Below are 13,379 nucleotides of genomic sequence, written 5' to 3' on the forward strand. Positions count from 1 at the left end.
GTTTATACCCAGTCTCACTCTGACTGTTTATACCCAGTCTGACTCTGACTGTTTATACCCAGTCTCACTCTGACTGTTTATACCCAGTCTCACTCTGACTGTTTATACCCAGTCTCACTCTGATTGTTTATACCCTGTCTCACTCTGATTGTTTATACACAGTCTCACTCTGACTGTTTATACCCAGTCTCACTCAGACTGTTTATACCCAGTCTGACTCTGACTGTTTATACCCAGTCTCACTCTCACTTTTTATAACCTGTCTCACTCTGACTGTTTATACCCAGTCTGACGCTGACTGTTTATACCCAATCTCAATCTGACTGTTTATACTCAGTCTGACTCTGACTGTTTATACCCAGTCTGACTCTGACTGTTTATACCCAGTCTGACTCTGACTGTTTATACCCCGTCTCAGTCTGACTGTTTATACACAGTCTCACTCTGACTGTTTATACCCAGTCTCACTCTGACTGTTTATACGCAGTCTCACTCTGACTGTTTATACCCAGTCTCACTCTGACTGTTTATACCCAGTCTGACTCTGACTGTTTATTTCCAATCTCACTCTGACTGTTTATACCCAGTCTGTCTCTGACTTTTTATACCCAGTCTGAATCTGACTGTTTATACCCAGTCTGACTCTGACTGTTTATACCCAGTCTCACTCTGACTGTTTATACCCAGTCTCACTCTGACTGTTTATACCCAGTCTCACTCTGACTGTTTATACCCAGTCTGACTCTAACTGTTTATACCCAGTCTCACTCTGACTGTTTATACCGAGTCTCACTCTGACTGTTTATACCCAGTCTGACTCTGACTCTTTATACCCAGTCTCACTCTGACTGTTTATACCCAGTCTCACTCTGACTGTTTATACCCAGTCTCAATCTGACTGTTTATACCCAGTCTCACTCTGACTGTTTATACCCAGTCTCAGTCTGACTGTTTATACCCAGTCTCACTCTGACTGTTTATACCCAGTCTCACTCTGATTGTTTATACCCAGTCTCACTCTGACTGTTTATACCCAGTCTCACTCTGACTGTTTATACCCAGTCTCACTCTGACTGTTTATACCCAGTCTCACACTGACTGTTTATACCCAGTCTCACTCTGACTGTTTATACCCAGTCTCACTCTGACTGTTTATACCCAGTCTCACTCTGACTGTTTATACCCAGTCTCACTCTGACTGTTTATACCCAGTCTCACTCTGAATGTTTATACCCAGTCTCACTCTGACTGTTTGTACCCAGTCTCAGTCTGACTGTTTGTACCCAGTCTCAGTCTGACTGTTTATACCCAGTCTCACTCTGACTGTTTATACAAAGTCTCACTCTGACTGTTTATACCCAGTCTCACTCTGACTGTTTATACCCAGTCTCACTCTGACTGTTTATACCCAGTCTCACTCTGACTATTTATACCCAGTCTCACTCTGACTGTTTATACCCAGTCTCACTCTGACTGTTTATGCCCAGTCTCACTCTGACTGTTTATACCCAGTCTCACTCTGACTGTTTATACCCAGTCTCACTCTGACTGTTTATACCCAGTCTGACTCTGACTGTTTATACCCAGTCTCACTCTGACTGTTTATACCCAGTCTGACTCTGACTGTTTATACCCAGTCTCACTCTGACTGTTTATACCCAGTCTGACTCTGACTGTTTATACCCAGTCTCACTCTGACTGTTAATACCCAGTCTGACTCTGACTGTTTATACCCAGTCTCACTCTGACGGTTTATACCCAGTCCCACTCTGACTGTTTATACCCAGTCTCACTCTGACTGTTTATACCCAGTCTCACTCTGACTGTTTATACCCAGCCTGTCTCTGACTGTTTATACCCAGTCTCACTCTGACTGTTTATACCCAGTCTGACTCTGACTGTTTCTACCCAGTCTCACTCTGACTGTTTATACCCAGTCTCACTCTGACTGTTTTTACCCAGTCTCACTCTGATTGTTTATACCCTGTCTCACTCTGATTGTTTATACCCAGTCTCACTCTGACTGTTTATACCCAGTCTCACTCAGACTGTTTATACCCAGTCTGACTCTGACTGTTTATACCCAGTCTCACTCTCACTTTTTATAACCTGTCTCACTCTGACTGTTTATACCCAGTCTGACGCTGACTGTTTATACCCAATCTCACTCTGACTGTTTATACTCAGTCTGACTCTGACTGTTTATACCCAGTCTGACTCTGACTGTTTATACCCAGTCTGACTCTGACTGTTTATACCCCGTCTCAGTCTGACTGTTTATACACAGTCTCACTCTGACTGTTTATACCCAGTCTCACTCTGACTGTTTATACGCAGTCTCACTCTGACTGTTTATACCCAGTCTCACTCTGACTGTTTATACCCAGTCTGACTCTGACTGTTTATTTCCAATCTCACTCTGACTGCTTATACCCAGTCTGTCTCTGACTTTTTATACCCAGTCTGAATCTGACTGTTTATACCCAGTCTGACTCTGACTGTTTATACCCAGTCTCACTCTGACTGTTTATACCCAGTCTCAATCTGACTGTTTATTCCCAGTCTGACTCTGACTGTTTATTCCCAGTCTCTCTCTGACTGTTTATACCTAGTCTCACTCTGACTGTTTATATACCCAGTCGCTCTCTGACTGTTTATACCCAGCCTGATTCTGGCTGTTTATACCCAGTCTGACTCTGACTGTTTATATCCAATCTGGCTCTGACTGTTTATACCCAATCTGACTCTGACTGTTTATACCCAGTCTGACTCTGACTGTTTATACCCAGTCTGACTCTGACTGTTTATACCCAGTCTCACTCTGACTGTTTATACCCAGTCTCACTCTGACTGTTAATACCCAGTCTCACTCTGACTGTTTATACCCAGTCTCACTCTGACTGTTTATACCCAGTGTCACTCTGACTGTTTATACCCAGTCTCACTCTGACTGTTTATTCCCAGTCTGAGTCTGACTGTTTATACCCAGTCTCAGTCTGACTGGTTATACACAGTCTCACTCTGACTGTTTATACCCAGTCTCACTCTAACTGTTTATACCCAGTCTCACTCTGACTGTTTTTACCCAGTCTGTCTCTGACTGTTTATACCCAGTCTCACTCTGACTGTTTCCACCCAGTCTGACTCTGACTGTTTCTTCCCATTCTCACTCTGACTGTTTTACCCAGTCTGACTCTGACTGTTTATCCCTAGTCTCACTCTGACTGTTTATACCCAGTCTCACTCTGACTGTTTATACCCAGTCTGACTCTAACTGTTTATACCCAGTCTCACTCCGATTGTTTATACCCAGTCTCACTGTGACTGTTTATACCCAGTCTCACTCTGACTGTTTATACCCAGTCTGACTCTGAATGTTTATACCCAGTCTGACTCTGACTGTTTATGCCCAGTCTGATTCAGACTGTTTATACCCAGTCTGACTCTGACTGTTTATACCCAGTCTCACTCTGACTGTTTATACCCAGTCTCACTCTGACTGTTTATACCCAGTCTCACTCTGACTGTTTATACCCAGTCTGACTCTGACTGTTTATACCCAGTCTCACTCTGACTGTTTATGCCCAGTCTGACTCTGACTGTTTATACCCAGTCTCACTCTGACTGTTTATAGCCAGTCCCACTCTGACTGTTTAAACCTCGTCTTACTCTGACTGTTTATACCCAGTCTCACTCTGACTGTTTAGACCCAGCCTGTCTCTGACTGTTTATACCCAGTCTGACTCTGACTGTTTCTACCCAGTCTGACTCTGACTGTTTATACCCAGTCTGACTCTGACTGTTTATACCCAGTCTCACTCTGACTGTTTATACCCAGTCTCACTCTGACTGTTTATACCCAGTCTGACTCTAACTGTTTATACCCAGTCTCACTCTGACTGTTTATACCCAGTCTCAATCTGACTGTTTATACCCAGTCTGACTCTGACTTATTATACCCAGTCTCACTCTGACTGTTTATACCCAGTCTCACTCTGACTGTTTATACCCAGTCTCAGTCTGACTGTTTATACCCAGTCTCACTCTGACTGTTTATACCCAGTCTCAGTCTGACTGTTTATAGCCAGTCTCACTCTGACTGTTTATACCCAGTCTCACTCTGACTGTTTATACCCAGTCTCACTCCGATTGTTTATACCCAGTCTCACTGTGACTGTTTATACCCAGTCTCACTCTGACTGTTTATACCCAGTCTGACTCTGAATGTTTATACCCAGTCTGACTCTGACTGTTTATGCCCAGTCTGATTCAGACTGTTTATACCCAGTCTGACTCTGACTGTTTATACCCAGTCTCACTCTGACTGTTTATACCCAGTCTCACTCTGACTGTTTATACCCAGTCTCACTCTGACTGTTTATACCCAGTCTGACTCTGACTGTTTATACCCAGTCTCACTCTGACTGTTTATGCCCAGTCTGACTCTGACTGTTTATACCCAGTCTCACTCTGACTGTTTATAGCCAGTCTCACTCTGACTGTTTAAACCTCGTCTTACTCTGACTGTTTATACCCAGTCTCACTCTGACTGTTTAGACCCAGCCTGTCTCTGACTGTTTATACCCAGTCTGACTCTGACTGTTTCTACCCAGTCTGACTCTGACTGTTTATACCCAGTCTGACTCTGACTGTTTATACCCAGTCTCACTCTGACTGTTTATACCCAGTCTCACTCTGACTGTTTATACCCAGTCTGACTCTAACTGTTTATACCCAGTCTCACTCTGACTGTTTATACCCAGTCTCAATCTGACTGTTTATACCCAGTCTGACTCTGACTTATTATACCCAGTCTCACTCTGACTGTTTATACCCAGTCTCACTCTGACTGTTTATACCCAGTCTCAGTCTGACTGTTTATACCCAGTCTCACTCTGACTGTTTATACCCAGTCTCAGTCTGACTGTTTATAGCCAGTCTCACTCTGACTGTTTATACCCAGTCTCACTCTGACTGTTTATACCCAGTCTCACTCTGACTGTTTATACCCAGTCTCACTCTGACTGTTTATACCCAGTCTCACTCTGACTGTTTATACCCAGTCTCACACTGACTGTTTATACCCAGTCTCACTCAGACTGTTTATACCCAGTCTCACACTGACTGTTTATACCCAGTCTGACTCTGAATGTTTATACCCAGTCTGACTCTGACTGTTTATGCCCAGTCTGATTCAGACTGTTTATACCCAGTCTGACTCTGACTGTTTATACCCAGTCTCACTCTGACTGTTTATACCCAGTCTCACTCTGACTGTTTATACCCAGTCTCACTCTGACTGTTTATACCCAGTCTGACTCTGACTGTTTATACCCAGTCTCACTCTGACTGTTTATGCCCAGTCTGACTCTGACTGTTTATACCCAGTCTCACTCTGACTGTTTATAGGCAGTCTTACTCTGACTGTTTATACCTCGTCTCACTCTGACTGTTTATACCCAGTCTCACTCTGACTGTTTATACCCAGCCTGTCTCTGACTGTTTATACCCAGTCTGACTCTGACTGTTTCTACCCAGTCTGACTCTGACTGTTTGTACCCAGTCTGACTCTGACTGTTTATACCCAGTCTCACTCTGACTGTTTATACCCAGTCTCACTCTGACTGTTTATACCCAGTCTGATTCTAACTGTTTATACCCAGTCTCACTCTGACTGTTTATACCCAGTCTCAATCTGACTGTTTATACCCAGTCTGACTCTTACTTTTTATACCCAGTCTCACTCTGACTGTTTTTACCCAGTCTCAGTCTGACTGTTTATACCCAGTCTCACTCTGACTGTTTATACCCAGTCTCAGTCTGACTGTTTATACCCAGTCTCACTCTGACTGTTTATACCCAGTCTCACTTTGACTGTTTATACCCAGTCTCACTCTGACTGTTTATACCCAGTCTCACTCTGACTGTTTATACGCAGTCTCACTCTGACTGTTTATACCCAGTCTCACACTGACTGTTTATACCCAGTCTCACTCAGACTGTTTATACCCAGTCTCACTCTGACTGTTTATATCCAGTCTCACTCTGACTGTTTATACCCAGTCTCACTCTGATTGTTTATACCCAGTCTCACTCTGACTGTTTATACCCAGTCTGTCTCTGACTGTTTATACCCAGTCTGACTCTGACTGTTTATACCCAGTCTAACTCTGACTGGTTATACCCAGTCTGACTCTGACTTTTTATACCTAGTCTGACTCTGACTGTTTATACCCAGTCTGACTCCGGCTGTTTATACCCAGTCTGACTCTGACTGTTTATACCCAGTCTCACTCTGACTGTTTATACCCAGTCCCGCTCTGACTGTTTATACCCAGTCTCACTCTGACTGTTTATACCCAGTCTCACTCTGACTGTTTATACCCAGTCTCACTCTGACTGTTTATACCGAGTCTGACTCTGACTGTTTATACCCAGTCTCACTCTGACTGTTTATACCCAGTCTCACTCTGACTGTTTATACCCAGTCTCACTCTGACTGTTTATACCCAGTCTCACTCTGACTGTTTATACCCAGTCTCATACTGACTGTTTATACCCTGTCTCACTCTGACTGTTTATACCCAGTCTGACTCTAACTGTTTATACCCAGTCTCACTCTGACTGTTTATACCCAGTCTGACTCTGACTGTTTATACCCAGTCTGACTCTGACTCTTTATACCCAGTCTCACTCTGACTGTTTATACCCAGTCTCACTCTGACTGTTTATACCCAGTCTCAGTCTGACTGTTTATACCCAGTCTCACTCTGACTGTTTATACCCAGTCTGAGTCTGACTGTTTATACCCAGTCTCACTCTGACTGTTTATACCCAGTCTCAGTCTGACTGTTTATACCCAGTCTCACTCTGACTGTTTATACCCAGTCTCAGTCTGACTGTTTATACCCAGTCTGTCTCTGACTGTTTATACCCAGTCTCAGTCTGACTGTTTATTCCCAGTCTCACTCTGACTGTTTATACCCAGTCTCACTCTGACTGTTTATACCCAGTCTCACTCTGACTGTTTATACCTAGTCTCACTCTGACTGTTTATACCCAGTCTGACTCTGACTGTTTATACCCCGTCTCAGTCTGACTGTTTATACACAGTCTCACTCTGACTGTTTATACCCAGTCTCACTCTGACTGTTTATACCCAGTCTGACTCTGACTGTTTGTTTCCAGTCTCACTCTGACTGTTTATACCCAGTCTGTCTCTGACGTTTTATACCCAGTCTGAATCTGACTGTTTATACCCAGTCTGACTCTGACTGTTTATACCCAGTCTCACTCTGACTGTTTATACCCAGTCTCAATCTGACTGTTTATACCCAGTCTGACTCTGACTGTTTATTCCCTGTCTCTCTCTGACTGTTTATACCTAGTCTCACTCTGACTGTTTATATACCCAGTCGCTCTCTGACTGTTTATACCCAATCTGATTCTGGCTGTTTATACCCAGTCTGACTCTGACTGTTTATACCCAATCTGACTCTGACTGTTTATACCCAATCTGACTCTGACTGTTTATACCCAGTCTCACTCTGACTGTTTATAACCTGTCTCACTCTGACTGTTTATACTCAGTCTGGCTCTGACTGTTTATACCCAGTCTCACACTGACTGTTTATACCCAGTCTGACGCTGACTGTTTATACCCCGTCTCAGTCTGACTGTTTAGACACAGTCTCACTCTGACTGTTTTACCCAGTCTGACTCTGACTGTTTATACCCAGTCTGACTCTGACTGTTTATACCCAGTCTCACTCTGACTGTTTATACCCAGTCTCACTCTGACTGTTTATAGCCAGTCTCACTCTGACTGTTAAAACATCGTCTTACTCTGACTGTTTATACCCAGTCTCACTCTGACTGTTTATACCCAGCCTGTCTCTGACTGTTTATACCCAGTCTGACTCTGACTGTTTCTACCCAGTCTGACTCTGACTGTTTATACCCAGTCTGACTCTAACTGTTTATACCCAGTCTCACTCTGACTGTTTATACCCAGTCTCAATCTGACTGTTTATACCCAGTCTGACTCTGACTTTTTATACCCAGTCTCACTCTGACTGTTTAGACCCAGTCTCACTCTGACTGTTTATACCCAGTCTCAGTCTGACTGTTTATACCCAGTCTCACTCTGACTGTTTATACCCAGTCTCAGTCTGACTGTTTATACCCAGTCTCACTCTGACTGTTTTTACCCAGTCTCACTCTGACTGTTTATACCCAGTCTCACTCTGACTGTTTATACCCAGTCTCACTCTGACTGTTTATACCCAGTCTCACTCTGACTGTTTATACCCAGTCTCACACTGACTGTTTATACCCAGTCTCACTCAGACTGTTTATACCCAGTCTCACTCTGACTGTTTATACCCAGTCTGACTCTGAATGTTTATGCCCAGTCTGACTCTGACTGTTTATGCCCAGTCTGATTCAGACTGTTTATACCCAGTCTGACTCTGACTGTTTATACCCAGTCTCACTCTGACTGTTTATACCCAGTCTCACTCTGACTGTTTATACCCAGTCTGACTCTGACTGTTTATACCCAGTCTCACTCTGACTGTTTATGCCCAGTCTGACTCTGACTGTTTATACCCAGTCTGACTCTGACTGTTTATACCCAGTCTCACTCTGACTGTTTATACCCAGTCTCACTCTGACTGTTTATAGCCAGTCTCACTCTGACTGTTAAAACATCGTCTTACTCTGACTGTTTATACCCAGTCTCACTCTGACTGTTTATACCCAGCCTGTCTCTGACTGTTTATACCCAGTCTGACTCTGACTGTTTCTACCCAGTCTGACTCTGACTGTTTATACCCAGTCTGACTCTGACAGTTTATACCCAGTCTCACTCTGACTGTTTATACCCAGTCTCACTCTGACTGTTTATACCCAGTCTGACTCTAACTGTTTATACCCAGTCTCACTCTGACTGTTTATACCCAGTCTCAATCTGACTGTTTATACCCAGTCTGACTCTGACTTTTTATACCCAGTCTCACTCTGACTGTTTAGACCCAGTCTCACTCTGACTGTTTATACCCAGTCTCAGTCTGACTGTTTATACCCAGTCTCACTCTGACTGTTTATACCCAGTCTCAGTCTGACTGTTTATACCCAGTCTCACTCTGACTGTTTTTACCCAGTCTCACTCTGACTGTTTATACCCAGTCTCACTCTGACTGTTTATACCCAGTCTCACTCTGACTGTTTATACCCAGTCTCACTCTGACTGTTTATACCCAGTCTCACACTGACTGTTTATACCCAGTCTCACTCAGACTGTTTATACCCAGTCTCACTCTGACTGTTTATACCCAGTCTGACTCTGAATGTTTATGCCCAGTCTGACTCTGACTGTTTATGCCCAGTCTGATTCAGACTGTTTATACCCAGTCTGACTCTGACTGTTTATACCCAGTCTCACTCTGACTGTTTATACCCAGTCTCACTCTGACTGTTTATACCCAGTCTGACTCTGACTGTTTATACCCAGTCTCACTCTGACTGTTTATGCCCAGTCTGACTCTGACTGTTTATACCCAGTCTCACTCTGACTGTTTATACCCAGTCTCACTCTGACTGTTTATACCCAGCCTGTCCCTGACTGTTTATACCCAGTCTGACTCTGACTGTTTAAACCCAGTCTGACTCTGACTGTTTATACCCAGTCTGACTCTGACTGTTTATACCCAGTCTCACTCTCACTGTTTATACCCAGTCTCACTCTGACTGTTTATACCCAGTCTGACTCTAACTGTTTATACCCAGTCTCACTCTGACTGTTTATACCCAGTCTCAATCTGACTGTTTATACCCAGTCTGACTCTGACTGTTTATACCCAGTCTCACTCTGACTGTTTATACCCAGTCTCAGTCTGACTGTTTATACCCAGTCTCACTCTGACTGTTTATACCCAGTCTCACTCTGACTGTTTATACCCAGTCTCACTCTGACTGTTTATACCCAGTCTCACTCTGACTGTTTATACCCAGTCTCACTCTGACTGTTTATACCCAGTCTCACACTGACTGTTTATACCCAGTCTCACTCAGACTGTTTATACCCAGTCTCACTCTGACTGTTTATATCCAGTCTCACTCTGACTGTTTATACCCAGTCTCACTCTGATTGTTTATAACCAGTCTCACTCTGACTGTTTATACCCAGTCTGTCTCTGACTGTTTATACCCAGTCTGACTCTGACTGTTTATACCCAGTCTAACTCTGACTGGTTATACCCAGTCTGACTCTGACTGTTTATACCTAGTCTGACTCTGACTGTTTATACCCAGTCTCACTCTGACTGTTTATACCCAGTCTCAATCTGACTGTTTATACCCAGTCTGACTCTGACTGTTTATTCCCTGTCTCTCTCTGACTGTTTATACCTAGTCTCACTCTGACTGTTTATATACCCAGTCGCTCTCTGACTGTTTATACCCAATCTGATTCTGGCTGTTTATACCCAGTCTGACTCTGACTGTTTATACCCAATCTGACTCTGACTGTTTATACCCAATCTGACTCTGACTGTTTATACCCAGTCTCACTCTGACTGTTTATAACCTGTCTCACTCTGACTGTTTATACTCAGTCTGGCTCTGACTGTTTATACCCAGTCTCACACTGACTGTTTATACCCAGTCTGACGCTGACTGTTTATACCCCGTCTCAGTCTGACTGTTTAGACACAGTCTCACTCTGACTGTTTTACCCAGTCTGACTCTGACTGTTTATACCCAGTCTCACTCTGACTGTTTATACCCAGTCTCACTCTGACTGTTTATACCCAGTCTCACTCTGACTGTTTATAGCCAGTCTCACTCTGACTGTTAAAACATCGTCTTACTCTGACTGTTTATACCCAGTCTCACTCTGACTGTTTATACCCAGCCTGTCTCTGACTGTTTATACCCAGTCTGACTCTGACTGTTTCTACCCAGTCTGACTCTGACTGTTTATACCCAGTCTGACTCTGACAGTTTATACCCAGTCTCACTCTGACTGTTTATACCCAGTCTCACTCTGACTGTTTATACCCAGTCTGACTCTAACTGTTTATACCCAGTCTCACTCTGACTGTTTATACCCAGTCTCAATCTGACTGTTTATACCCAGTCTGACTCTGACTTTTTATACCCAGTCTCACTCTGACTGTTTAGACCCAGTCTCACTCTGACTGTTTATACCCAGTCTCAGTCTGACTGTTTATACCCAGTCTCACTCTGACTGTTTATACCCAGTCTCAGTCTGACTGTTTATACCCAGTCTCACTCTGACTGTTTTTACCCAGTCTCACTCTGACTGTTTATACCCAGTCTCACTCTGACTGTTTATACCCAGTCTCACTCTGACTGTTTATACCCAGTCTCACTCTGACTGTTTATACCCAGTCTCACACTGACTGTTTATACCCAGTCTCACTCAGACTGTTTATACCCAGTCTCACTCTGACTGTTTATACCCAGTCTGACTCTGAATGTTTATGCCCAGTCTGACTCTGACTGTTTATGCCCAGTCTGATTCAGACTGTTTCTACCCAGTCTGACTCTGACTGTTTATACCCAGTCTCACTCTGACTGTTTATACCCAGTCTCACTCTGACTGTTTATACCCAGTCTGACTCTGACTGTTTATACCCAGTCTCACTCTGACTGTTTATGCCCAGTCTGACTCTGACTGTTTATACCCAGTCTCACTCTGACTGTTTATACCCAGTCTCACTCTGACTGTTTAAACCCAGCCTGTCCCTGACTGTTTATACCCAGTCTGACTCTGACTGTTTATACCCAGTCTGACTCTGACTGTTTATACCCAGTCTGACTCTGACTGTTTATACCCAGTCTCACTCTCACTGTTTATACCCAGTCTCACTCTGACTGTTTATACCCAGTCTGACTCTAACTGTTTATACCCAGTCTCACTCTGACTGTTTATACCCAGTCTCAATCTGACTGTTTATACCCAGTCTGACTCTGACTTTTTATACCCAGTCTCACTCTGACTGTTTATACCCAGTCTCACTCTGACTGTTTATACCCAGTCTCAGTCTGACTGTTTATACCCAGTCTCACTCTGACTGTTTATACCCAGTCTCAGTCTGACTGTTTATACCCAGTCTCACTCTGACTGTTTATACCCAGTCTCACTCTGACTGTTTATACCCAGTCTCACTCTGACTGTTTATACCCAGTCTCACTCTGACTGTTTATACCCAGTCTCACTCTGACTGTTTATACCCAGTCTCACACTGACTGTTTATACCCAGTCTCACTCAGACTGTTTATACCCAGTCTCACTCTGACTGTTTATATCCAGTCTCACTCTGACTGTTTATACCCAGTCTCACTCTGATTGTTTATAACCAGTCTCACTCTGACTGTTTATACCCAGTCTGTCTCTGACTGTTTATACCCAGTCTGACTCTGACTGTTTATACCCAGTCTAACTCTGACTGGTTATACCCAGTCTGACTCTGACTGTTTATACCTAGTCTGACTCTGACTGTTTATACCCAGTCTGACTCTGGCTGTTTATACCCAGTCTGACTCTGACTGTTTATACCCAGTCTCACTCTGACTGTTTATACCCAGTCCCGCTCTGACTGTTTATAGCCAGTCTCACTCTGACTGTTTATACCCAGTCTCACTCTGACTGTTTATACCCAGTCTCACTCTGACTGTTTATACCCAGACTGACTCTGACTGTTTATACCCAGTCTCACTCTGACTGTTTATACCCAGTCTCACTCTGACTGTTTATACCCAGTCTCATACTGACTGTTTATACCCATTCTCACTCTGACTGTTTATACCCAGTCTGACTCTAACTGTTTATACCCAGTCTCACTCTGACTGTTTATACCCAGTCTGACTCTGACTGTTTATACCCAGTCTGACTCTGACTCTTTATACCCAGTCTCACTCTGACTGTTTATACCCAGTCTCACTCTGTCTGTTTATACCCAGTCTCAGTCTGACTGTTTATACCCAGTCTCACTCTGACTGTTTATACCCAGTCTCAGTCTGACTGTTTATACCCAGTCTCACTCTGACTGTTTATACCCAGTCTCAGTCTGACTGTTTATACCCAGTCTGTCTCTGACTGTTTATACCCAGTCTCAGTCTGACTGTTTATACCCAGTCTCACTCTGACTGTTTATACCCAGTCTCACTCTGACTGTTTATACCCAGTCTCACTCTGACTGTTTATACCCAGTCTCACTCTGACTGTTTATACCCAGTCTGACTCTGACTGTTTATACCCCGTCTCAGTCTGACTGTTTATACACAGTCTCACTCTGACTGTTTATACCCAGTCTCGCTCTGACTGTTTATACGCAGTCTCTCTCTGACTG

The sequence above is a fragment of the Somniosus microcephalus genome, chromosome 4 (assembly GCF_052327205.1).
Source record: "Somniosus microcephalus isolate GS21.2 chromosome 4, FLI_Smic_1.0, whole genome shotgun sequence".
Taxonomy (NCBI): Eukaryota; Metazoa; Chordata; class Chondrichthyes; order Squaliformes; family Somniosidae; genus Somniosus; species Somniosus microcephalus.